This window comes from Dioscorea cayenensis, chromosome 10 (assembly GCF_009730915.1).
Source record: "Dioscorea cayenensis subsp. rotundata cultivar TDr96_F1 chromosome 10, TDr96_F1_v2_PseudoChromosome.rev07_lg8_w22 25.fasta, whole genome shotgun sequence".
Taxonomy (NCBI): domain Eukaryota; kingdom Viridiplantae; phylum Streptophyta; class Magnoliopsida; order Dioscoreales; family Dioscoreaceae; genus Dioscorea; species Dioscorea cayenensis.
In genome coordinates, this window is record NC_052480.1 from 16,256,783 (window position 1) to 16,269,252 (window position 12,470).

The window sequence follows — 12,470 nt, forward strand, 5'->3', positions numbered from 1 at the left end:
CGCTACCTCTTGACTCACCTTCTCAACCCTCTCCAATCTAGCATTATCTAATCCTCATGGTGTGTCACTCATCCACAAAGGCTACCAAGATGGATTCTCAACCCTAGTGTCACTCTAAGGGAAAATCAACTCAACAAGTATTCAAGATTGGAACTCAATTAAAGACATCAATTAAAGAAAGCATAATAAAAGGTCAATGAAATAATAACATCCTAGGGTTTAAAAGTCCAAGTACCCTCCAAGGGTTTAGCTCTCCATGGAAAATAATACAATTGAAAATGAAATCAAAAGTAAAGATATGCAATCTATGAATAAAACCCCCTCAGTAGTCATGTCGATGGTCTTGTAGAGTGGTCGCGTCTTCTCCAAAGGTCCTCTTGTCAAGCTAAGGCACACCTCGTCGTATCGGTGCTGACGAAAGCTCTCCTAATAACTTTTTTCCGAAGGTAACGTGGTGTTGAAGGCCATCAAACCTCTCCAAAAGCCTAGCCAAAGTCTCTCCAAACCCTATCCGCGGGCACCTCCAAAGATGGGTGAAAGAAGAAGAAAGGATGGAAAGAAGGATCCCCAAATCTGTATAAGTCGCGGCTTTAAATAGGGATGGAATCAGGAATCCACAGGGGCGTGTGGAATTTCCACATGCCCATATGGATTTCTGGAAATCTTATTTTCTGCGGGTTGTAAACAGTAGTCACTACAGTAAATTACTACAGTAAATCCGCCAAAAAACACTCCCAAAACCACACTTTTGATTGAGGCAACATAAATTGGCACATGTCTATGCCGTAGATCGCGTTGCTTCTTCAATAAAAGGCCTCATTGGTGAAGATCATACTATCAGTGCACAAGTCAGAATACACAAATGTGACTGTCTTTGTGCCACTCCAAACCATTGTAAGCACTTGAATGCATGGAGGTTATCACACATTCACGTATCTTTAAGCACAACTTGTGTCTTCACGTTTGTTTATTCCAAGACTTCATCAAATAGAGCATTCACGATCTACTTTGGCTTCTTTCTTTCATTCTTCACTCCACAACCCTATATGCATGAAAGTAACACAAATACACATATATTAGCGCTAAAATCTGATAAAAGTAACGCTCATAGTAAGAAAAGAATACTTCTTATTACTAATACACAAGCACTTATCAGGAATATTTGAGTGTGACTGCCTTTGTGCCCTTACATTTTGTGTATTCCCTTAAGCACAATGGAGGTTGGCACACACCTACATGTCTATGAGCACAACTTGTGCCTTGACCCTTGTTCGATCCAAGAATTTCATCAACAATCGCGTCCATGATCTAATTTTGCTTTCTTTCTTCCAAACTTGTCTCCACACCCCTAAATGAACAAAAGAACACAAATACACAAGAATGAGCTATAAAATCTGATAAAAAAAATGCTTAATGTAAGAAAAGTATACTTCGTATCACTTATACACAAACACTTATCAATAGCGCCGGTACTACCATCTCTACATGTAACCATTCTGCTGAGTAAAGTATAAATGAAAGGGAGTGTAGGGGGGCTAAAGAGATGAGGCTTTGGAGATGCTGGGTGTGAAGTTGCTGCTATTGGTGCTTAACCTTCTCCAACAATGACTGTCATTCTCTCCGAGGTATGGGAAGGAATGATGATGTTGGTATTCATCAGTGGTGGTATATTTTTTATCATAGAGACCCATGTAGAGTGTGATTCCTATGTATCTTAGATGGTGCTCATGGCCATGAAGTTGAAAATGGACTGCATAAGGTTCATCCCACACATCTTGGCCTTGGAGCATGCTAAATGTAGCAAGTACCTTTATTGTCAACTCAAGGTAGGCCACCTTATTTATAATGAGAGCCGTTCGCCATATGCTGGCACTCAAGAGCCTTTCCACTTTGCCAACCAAATTGAAAGCACGTAGGGAGTTCCAATCAATGGTGTGAAGCATCTCAAATTGGTGATTAGAAAGCAGGGCAAATCTATCACGCTGGACAGGTGATTTGAGCCTTGCTTGAATATTGCCACAAACTATCTCTGAGAGTAGATTTGATTTAGATATAGTGTAGCTCATCAACATTATCTACAAGAGCAAATTGTTAGTGTAAGCCCTAGCCCCGATACGTTGTATGAACTCTTACTATTGGTTTTGCTCAAGTTATCAAATGCATGATTTGGACAGTAAAATCTTGGAGCATAAACTAGAACAATATTCTAAATGTCCCTAGTCGATTATTTTCATTGGAATAAAAATAAATTAAGACCAATATATCTTTTGTGAGATGGCCTTGTTTTACAGGTTATAGGATATAGGATATCAATTAATGGAAATAAATACATGTTAGAGAATAGTGTACCTGGATCCTCTCTTAAGAACACTACATGGTTGTAAAGTCATAAGTGTTTTTCTGAAGTAATTCTTGTAATCAAATCCTTCGACCTGAACTCACTATGTATCTCAGATGAATCCTCACATGCTTTGACTTACACCTAATGTCATTCGTAACTGAGTGACAAGTACGGGTATGTTTGGGCATGTCACTGTTCATGCTAAGAGACATGAGTGAAGTGAAGGAATTGCCCCTCTCTATAGAGAGAGTGAATATCACCGACCACTTGATTAGTGAGACTGAGTAGTGCGTGGCCACTCCCAATGGAAATGATAAGAGTTATCATTTACGTGACCTAGTTAGTTTACTAAGAGATCAAGAAATTAATTAGCATTAAAATAAGAGTGACTCTCTTCATGCCTTATGCTAATTAAGATATTCAATGGCAAAGGATTGTATAAGGGTGCGATAGGTTCCATTAATTCTCAAAATTAACTTTCATTTAATTTTGGGAAATCATATTATCTTGCTAGAGAAAAATTGTGATTTATGAGTGTTAAAGTTGTTTAAGCTCATTGCTAATATCAAATGGACCTACAGGATCATACACTAAGAATGCCGGGATCAAGGTTCAGTATTTGTTACTTATTGGACCACTTGATTAAAGTTTTCTTGAAAACCCTAATTAGATGTATTGAATAGCTTATTCGGGCATGGTCTTATTAAGTGTTGATCCAATCTAATCAATTTTGTTAATTAAAATGATTTAATTAATCACGTAAATAAGAGATTCCTAATTTGATTAGGAGTGAAGGGTTTTATCATAAATTAGGGTTTTGGGTTTCCAATATAAATAGATGTTCTAACCCTAATATGAATGAAAGAGAGAAAAATAAAGTGATTGAGAGATAGTGTCTTGAGAAACCCTAGCCGCCACCCTCTCCTCTTCTCTCTTGGCCGCCGCCGCAATTCCTGCCATTGCAGCCCACAGTCACAGCGCCTACAGCCCCTCTTTCTCTTCTTCACAGATTGGATTTAGAGACAAAGAGGAAATTGTTTTTCTCTTGAGTCTCATTGATCGATCTTGGGTGCGTGCTATTCGAACCAAGAAACAAGTGTTGTTTCTCGAGGTACTAGCTTACCTGCTTGATTCCCAGAGGTGTTCATGTGTACGTGATTATAGAGGGGAGTCATGATTCACAGTCCCTATTTTATTTTCGGGAAAGCAAGGGTACATTCAGAATTATCATCAAAAGAAAGGTAAGAAGAAGCTTTTAATCCTAGTTATAGCAAGCAATAGGGTTTTATTATGTTTACTTGCCATTAAATTTTGCTATCCACTGCATATCAGCATGTATATTTTTGTATGATAATTCCCTTGTTTGTTGATAAATCCTAACACATATCACTCAAATTAAATTAAAAAGGAGAGCACGATCATGATCTCCATGGAAACAAGATCGTGCTTCCTTGGAGAGGGTCCTCGACAACCCAAGAAGCATGGTTGTGCTTCTACAGCGAACACGACCATACTTGGGGGTAACCATCTTCCTTAAAGCCCTAAAGGACTAGCATGCCCAACATGCCACAACCACTGATAAAAATTTATTCAATTGAAACAAAATCATGGAAATCAAATAGGTAAGAGCGCAAGAAGCATGATCTCTAAGAAATAACTTGACAGATCAAAGCAATGAGGCTTACCAAAGTCAATGAAACGGTTAAGATAGTAAGGAGTAAAATGGTAAGGGTACGGTAAGCAAACAACATGACTCTCGAGAAAAAGAAGAAAACAAGAGCAAAAAGAGAAGATTGAGAAGATGAGAACCAAACCAACCGTCTATGACTAGATTTTTAAGGAGAAAAAGGTGAACGTTAAATAGTCACGGCTGAGCATGGCCCGAGCACGGGCATGCTCGAGTGCTCAAGATGAGGGAGCAACTGCGGAGGGAAAAACATACTCGTGCTTATCCCTTGCTTCTTCCCCATGATTATCTTGGGAAAGTTCCCAAAGGCATCAGAAGGCAAAGCACGGTCATGCGAGGAGCACAGAAACCGTACTCATTGCTAAGCATGTTTGTGCTCCCCCATGTTCTCATCCTCAAATGCTTCAATAGATTGAAACAAAGAAAGTCGCTGCTTGAGCATGGGCGTGCTCTGTTTGTGCTTCCCCTGAAATAACTTAAGACCTAGTAGTCCCCAGCTTTACACAATAAATCAACATGCTTAAAAGAAAACCCAAGAAATACTGGTTGAAGAAAAACCACTTCAGAGAGAGAACACATGACAACGAATTGAGCAGCTCCAAATCATCTCAAACACAATGAAGCGACAAAACTAACTAAGTAAAAGAAATACCAAAACTTGGGTTACCTCCCAAGAAGGGCATGTTTAATGTCACTAGCTTGATGTACCTATATGTCAAGGTGATTAATGAAGTAAGAAGGCACTAAAAATTATAGAGGGTGGAGGTTCTTCTCTTAATGCATAAGGTTTCAACCGATGCCCATTAACCTTGAAAGTTCCCTTAGTAGGGTGAGAGATTTCAATTGCACCATAAGGGAATGTTTGAGTGACAGTGCAAGCACCAAGCCATTGAGACTTGAGTTTCTCGATAAAGAGCTTCAACCTCAAATTGAATAGTAGAACCTGTTCTCCAACTTAAAATTGCTTATTCCTTCTAATGTGGTTATCATGAATCATTTTTTCTTTCGCCATGTACAATAATGCAATCTCATAAGTATTCTGTCTGTGTTTCTCTAACTCATTCAATTGGAATTTTCATTTCTGTTATGTATCCCCCATGTAAAAGTTCAATAGTTTACTTGAATAGTAAGCTTAATGATCTAGTTTGATGGGTAGATGACAAGCCTTGCCATAAACCAATCAATAAGGTGTGTGCACTGTGGAAGTTTTGTAAGCCATTCGGTAGGCCAATAAGGCATCATCTAATCGTTTAAACTAGTCATGCCTGTTGTGATGCACAATCTTTTAGAGAATCAATTTTAATTCTCAATTTGTGACTTCAACTTGACCACAGGTTTAATAGTGATAAGCAATGGCTATACGATTGTGAACACAATATTTTTTCATCACTTTTTCAAAATGATAGTTATAAAAATGTGTTCCCCAATCACTAATAATCGCCCATGGGGTGCCAAATCGTGAAAACATCTTTTTCAAGAATTTAACTACTACTCTCACATCATTTGAGGGGAGTGCCTGATAAGTGCTTGTGTGATAAGAATGCGAAGCATTCTTTCCTTGTGTTAATCATTACTTTTCTCGGGTTTCAATGCTAATATGGGTGCATTTATGTTACTTTCATACATGTAGGGTTGTGAGGCTGATTATGAGAGAAAGAAGCCAACGTGGGTCGTAATGTACTAATTTGGAGAAAATCTTGCCAAGGTTCAAACATGAAGACATAGGTCGGATTCCAGACGCAAGAATGTGTGCCAACCTCCTCGTACTCGAGTTAGCACAACTATTTAGAGGGACACAAGGACACTCACATTCAAGCATTCCGACTTGTGCATATGGAACAAGATCTCTACCAACATGTCTGTTATTAAAGAAGCAAAGCGATCCACGACGTAAATGTGTGCCCATTTGCGTTATCTCGATGAAAGTATGGATTCGGGAGTATTTCAGGACGGTACTGTAGTAGAGTACTATAGAAAACAGTGTAGCAAAAATACTGCAGAGCAGACCTTTGCTTACAGCAAAGAAAGCAAGAAAACAGAGAATCCACACGGGCATGTGGAAATTCGACATGACCGTGTGAAAAATCCACAGGGGCACCCACATGGGCATGTGGAATAATGATTCCAGCTCTTTAAAAGCCGATTTCAGTCCCGATTTCAGCATTCGTTTCTCCATCTTTTCCCCAACTTGAGAGAGGGCGGCGGCTAGGGTTTTGAGAGGTATTGGCTAGGGCTTTGGAGAGGTTCTATAGCTTCGACATCATGTGCAATTTCGAAGAAGGTTAGTAGAAAAGCTTTTGTCGGCACCGATCCGGCGAGGTGTATCCTAGGCCGGACAAAGGGACCCTTGTGACGAGTAGAGGAATTTCCACAAGACCATCGCCATGACTAATGAGGGGGTTTTTCTATGGATGCTTTGTTTTTACATTCAATTTCATTGACTGTATCTAGCTCCATAGAGAGCTATACCCCTAGTTGGTACTTGGGTATTTGTGAACCCTAGGATGTATTCTTTTCATTGAACCTCTTTATTATGCTTTCAATTAATTGATGTTTATTGTGAGTTCCAATCTTGGAGACTTGATTGTATGAATGTTCCTCTAGAGTGACACTAGGGTTAAGAGTTCTTCTTGGCAACTCTTGTTAGTGAGTGACACACCATGAGAGTTAGACAAAGCTAGATTGGAGAGGGTTGAGAGGGTGAGTCGAGAGGTAGCAGAGCGTCCCCTTTCCCTTCCGATGTGATTTATCCTACCTCCACATTCCAAGAGTTCTTTGCGGCCATAGTAGAGTGAATGGGCTAAGGGATGACCTTCTGCTGGGGCTTAGTTATGAGTGCAACTGAGTGAAGCGTTGAAGTGATTTTAGCATCTAGGGCTTAATTGTGGCTAGTGATCTTTCACCTGGACCAAAGGGTTAGGTCTATACATAGGAATAGGGTTTATCACTTGGAATCCCTAGAGCTCATTGTAATTCCAAGCGAGTGTGAGGTTGAGAGGTTATTAAATCTTTCCTCCGGGACATGTATAAAGTTAGGCATGGTGGACCTTAGATTTAGGATCATGTAATTAAGGATTTCCACGACTTATTGTTGCATCAATTAGGAAGTATAATAGAGGGTTCTTGCACTTGAAATAATTATCCTAGGCAGATCAATATCCGGGTACCCCATCTTTATCGATTCCCTTACCTTATCCTTTACTTGTCCCTTCTATCTTGTTGTTTGTATTTTCGTTATTTCATATTTTGTCACACTTATCACTATTTATCTTCCACATTAGTTAAGAAACAACTCAACTGTCTTTATTCCCTACTTTCTGTGGATATGATACCCACTCATTTGTGATTATTACTTCGACACCCGTGCACTTGCGGTTTACACACATATACGGACCTGTCAAGTTTTTGGCGCCGTTGCCGGGGAGTAGGTGTTTAGAGATACTTTGCACTTTGTTTTCTTAGCTATTTATTTATTCATTCTATTTCATATTTTCTTATTCTATCATCATTCTGAATTTTTTTCTTTCTTTTTGGGTGCAGCTCCAAGTTATGACCTGAGGGAACCCCTCCATACTGATTGAAGGAGATCCTGAGCTTGAACATACACTAAGAAGAAAAAGGAAAGAACCTGTGCAAGAACAGTCTAATCTAGCTGGTTTGGAAGTAGAAGTATCTGAAAACATGGCAGAACAGAATGAGCAGCAGCGGACATTATCCGATTATGCCAGACCTTCAGTATTGGGTACACAATCGAGCATTGTGCGTGCCCCGATTATAGCTTAGAACTTCAAAATGAAGCAGGCATTCATCCACATGTTGCAGCAATCCACACAGTTTAATGGTTTGGCCAATGAGGATCCGAACAGTCATATAGAGAACTTTCTTGAGGTGTGTGATATGCTGAAGATAAACGGGGTGACGGATGATGCCATCAAGTTGCCTTCCCATTTTCCTTAAAGGGGAGAGCGAAGTAGTGGCTACACTCATTACCTAGAGCCTCGATTACCACATGGGAGGAGATGGTAGAAGATTTTCTTGCCAGATATTTCCCTCTCGGAAAATCCACAAAGCTTAGGAATGAGATCTCGTCCTTTGTACTGTTGGAATTGGAGTCTCTGTTTGAGACGTGGGAAAGGTTCAAGGAGCTCCTGAGAAAGTGCCCGCAACATGGATTCCTGAAGTGGAATATTATTCAGACCTTTTATAACGGTCTGAATCCGAGTACAAGACAACTCTTGGATGCGGCAGCAGGAGGTACGTTACGTAGCAAGACCCCCGGTGAGGCTCGTCAATTAATTGATGAAATAGGGTTAAACAGCTACCAATGGAATGCTAGGAAGAAAAAAAAGGTGGCCGGCCTCCATGAGATAGATGCAGTAACCTCATTGGCGGCTCAAGTGGAATCATTGAGTAAGAAGTCAGATCTCCTAACTACAAATAAAGTGCCGGCCGTGACTACTTGTACCGGGTGTGGTGGAGGATATGCATCTTCCGTTGAGAATGTCAATTTTGTGGGTAATGGCATAAGGAATCATGGAAATCCATACATCAATACCTACAATCTGGGTTGGAAGAGTCATCCCAATTTCTCGTGGAGCAACTAAGATCCACAAAAGGCCATGGGACCACCGGGTTTCCAACAACAACAACAAGCCCCAAACATGGAAAACAGAGTTTCAGGTTTGGAGACCCGAATGAATGATTTGGAGAAGGCTTTAACTAGGTTTGTGTAATCATCTGATACAAGGTTCCAATCAGTTGAGGCTACACTTCGCAACCACACTACCTCTTTGCATAATCTTAAAAATCAAGTAGGGCAGATTACGAAGTCCTTATCGGAAAGGACACAAGGAAGCTTGCTGAGTAACACCGAGACCAACCCTAGAGAGCATGTGAAGGCAATCACTTTGAGAAGTGATCGTGAGGTTGAGGGTAAGCTTCTAAGTGAGAAGCCAAATAAACACGCACCCGAGGTTATAGAGGTTGAGAAGGGAGGAAGCAAAGAGAAGGAGATGGCACCCCCACCTTTGAAGCCAAGAATCCCTTATCCCTCTAGATTGAAGAATAACCAAGGGGACGAATAGTACAAGAAGTTACTGAGTTTGTTCAAACAACTCCACATCAATATTCCTTTTGTTGAGGCATTGGCTCAAATGCCTAAGTATGCAAAATTCTTGAAAGACTTGTTGACCAACAATAGGAAATTAGAGGAGAATGCTTCAATGATTTTAGATGCATCTTGGTCGGTGGTTTTGTAAAAGAACATGCCGAACAAGAAGAAAGACTCGGGAAGCTTCATCATTCAGTATAATATTGGCAATCTAAGTGAAAAAATGGCATTGGAGGACTCAGGGGCCAGTATCAACGTCATGCCATACACCTTCTTTCAAAAGCTAGGCTTGGGCGAGCCTATGCCTACTAGGATGACTTTGTAATTGGCGGATCGAACGGTGAGACATCCGAGGGGCATCATCGAAGACGTGCTCGTCAAGGTGGACAAGTACATTTTTCTGGTTGACTTTGTAGAGCTAGACGTCGATGAGGATGCGGATGTACCCTTGATACTTGGGAGAACGTTCTTACGGACTTCCAAAGCCCTGATTCAAATGGACGGCAGAGAGCTAACATTGAGAGTCGGAGATGACAAGCTCACATACCGCCTTGCTGAAGCCATGCGGTATTCTCTTGATTTCATTGATACTTTGTATTTTCTAGACACTACTGATGAGATTGTTGATGAATACATGTAGGAAATTTTGAATCCAGACCCGTATGAGGGTCTGTTCGACCAAGAGGTGGATACTGAAGAAGTAATGATGCTTGGTTCGACAGAAGAAGTACCATCTACTCCGGGAATCTTGAAGAAGGTGCTCCGAAAGATGAAGAGGGCTAGGAGACGCCACCGGAAATGCTCCAAGGCTGTTCGAGAAGTGCGGGAACAAAAGAAGTTGGATGAACCTTTGCTAGGTGGTCCCAAGCCTGATAATTCACCCTCTACCTTCAAGAGACTTTGCTCATCATGTTTCTAAGCCATGGGTAAGAGGGCAACTTTCATCTATGAGCCCTCGTGAGGTAAGACAAGGTATGTCAAGTTAAGTGGCGTTAGACAAGCGCTTCGTGGGAGGCAACCCAAGTGTTTACTGTTTTTGTCGTTTAGTAGTTCAGTGTGTGCATGAATAAAGTGTTGAGTGTTGGTGTCTTGATTTTTATATATTTGTGCTGTGATTTTATTGTGGGTTTTGAATTGTCATCGTGTGTTTTCACGAGGATTTGACGAAGTTGTATCGTTTAAGCTATTTCTTATGTTTTTCACTGGTAAAATTTGCATATTAGGGCAGGCTCTGAGTGTGTAAACATGTTCAGCAATTTTCTAAGTCATCTAGAGAAAACACACGGGCGTGTGGAATTTCCCCACACCCGTAAATTTGCATTACAAGCTTATGCAGAGAAGACACAGGGGCGTGGACTCGCCCCTGTGAACGACCAGGCAATTCTCGCATGCCTGTGGGTAATTTCTGCATGGGCGTGTAAATTCTTGCAGAGATTAGCAGATTATCCCGAAAGCATACAGGAGCGTGTACTCACCCTTGTGGGCGACCTTGTTAAAATTGCACGGGCATGGGTAATTTCTGCATGCCCGTACGAATCTCTCTAGAGGAGCTCTCTCCATCCCGAGAAGACACAGGCGGCGTACGCATGCCCCTGTGAGTTGGGCCTGTGAATGTCCACGCCCGTGCGGAATTTTCACACGGGCGTGTGGAACACTTAGCAATTTTTCTTGGATGTCCAGAGATGCCACAGGGGCGTGTGACTGCCCCTGTGGGTTGGGCACATGGGCGTGGGTATTTTCTACACGCCCGTGTATTTGCATTCAGAGGAAGTGAGTGCTTTCCTGAGAGCGCACAGGGGCGCTCATCTGCCCCTGTAAGGCTTTCCTGTGGAGACACACGGCCATGGGTAATTTCCGCATGCCCTTGCGAATGTACAGAACGCCAAGAGGCGCGAGTCCTTTTAAAAGAATTATTGTTTCTCTTCACCCTCATATCCTCCATTTGTCTGAGAGCACTCCTATATTGTTTCCCGACCTCGTATCGCCAATTTGGAAGGATTTTGCTTGGTTTTTCGGCCGTTTTCAAAGCTTTCTCATCTCAACTCGACGATAAGCCCTATCTTTGATTTCCTTTGCGAATTCATGATTTTTATCGGTGAAACTAGTCAATAATGCTTCGTTCCTTCAATTAGAATTGTTATTTATATTTAGAATGAAGGAGAAGCGTTGCAATGGTGCATTTGTGGAGTTTGAGGCATGGTCGTGCGTTTGTTCACGGCCCGTGGATCCACACGGGCGTGCGAAAATTCCGCACGACCGTGTGGATTTCAGCAGTTATGTTTAATTAACTTGTTTGATAGATTTTCTTTTTAATTTTGCAGATTATGGCACCCAGGTCAAAGAAGCAAGCTGATAAGCGTCCGCGAGAGTCATCTCTTGAGTTCGAGAACATGAGATTCACTATTCCCGAGCATCAGGCTCATTTTGAGCGTCTGTCGAGACTTTGGTTCAGACAAACTTTGTTCTTGGACATGAGTATATTGAGAGATTTGCAATAGGGGGATGAGTTCACTGATGAGGTCGAGGAAATCATTTCAGTGGGTGGTTGGAGGCAGTTATTGTCGATTAGAGAGCCAGCAATCCGGGAGCTTACACTAGAGGTTCTGTCGTCAATCGAGTTCGACAGATCCTATGTGAGATTCGGCAACCTCGACGCTGTTTAGTTCAGAGCACTTGGACATCACTATAGTCTGAGTATCACTCAATTTTCAATTCAGCTCGGCTTGTACGAGGAGGCATTTATAGACACTGAAGAGTACTCTCAGTTACCGACAGATTATCTTAGAACCTTGACCCCGCAAAGAGCCTAAAGAGCATTATGTGGTTAGGGCCAGTAAGAACCGGGGGTGTCCAAGGCCACATGTCTTTCCCGACCTACGTATCGATATCTACATGCCCTCATGAGTAGGTCGGTGAATAGTTATGGTGATAGCACTAGCGTTTTAAGCCGGCAAGAGCTTCTGTACTTGTATTCGATGATGCAGCGTATAATGATCTATTTAGGGCACATTATCGCTGAGTACATTCGACATCAGGGCCAGTATGCCAGATTGGTAGCGATTTTCTCAGGTCCATACATTATGAGATTAGCTCTTGGTATGGGTCTCTTCTTGGCGATTCGCGTGGCCGAGAAGACGAGTATACCTGCGCCCCTAAGCCTGGAGACGATGAGATTGATGGGCATGGTCCATACGGTTCGGACGGGGGTTTATACTCTGGTTCTACCTGTCCCAGAGATAGCTGAGGCACCTCCGGTGACAGAGAACCTATGGAGACCGAGGCACCTCCGGTGACAGAGGACCTATGGAGACCGAGGCACCTCCGGTGACAGA

General features: G+C 41.8%; 1 non-coding gene across 1 annotated transcript; it reads right to left on the bottom strand.

Moving 5' to 3' along the window:
* Positions 1 to 8,095: 8,095 nt before the first annotated feature.
* On the bottom strand, positions 8,096 to 8,202 carry LOC120271231. The gene has a single exon (XR_005539851.1). It is a non-coding gene; the product is annotated as a small nucleolar RNA R71 (small nucleolar RNA).
* Between the last annotated feature and the right edge of the window lie 4,268 nt (positions 8,203 to 12,470).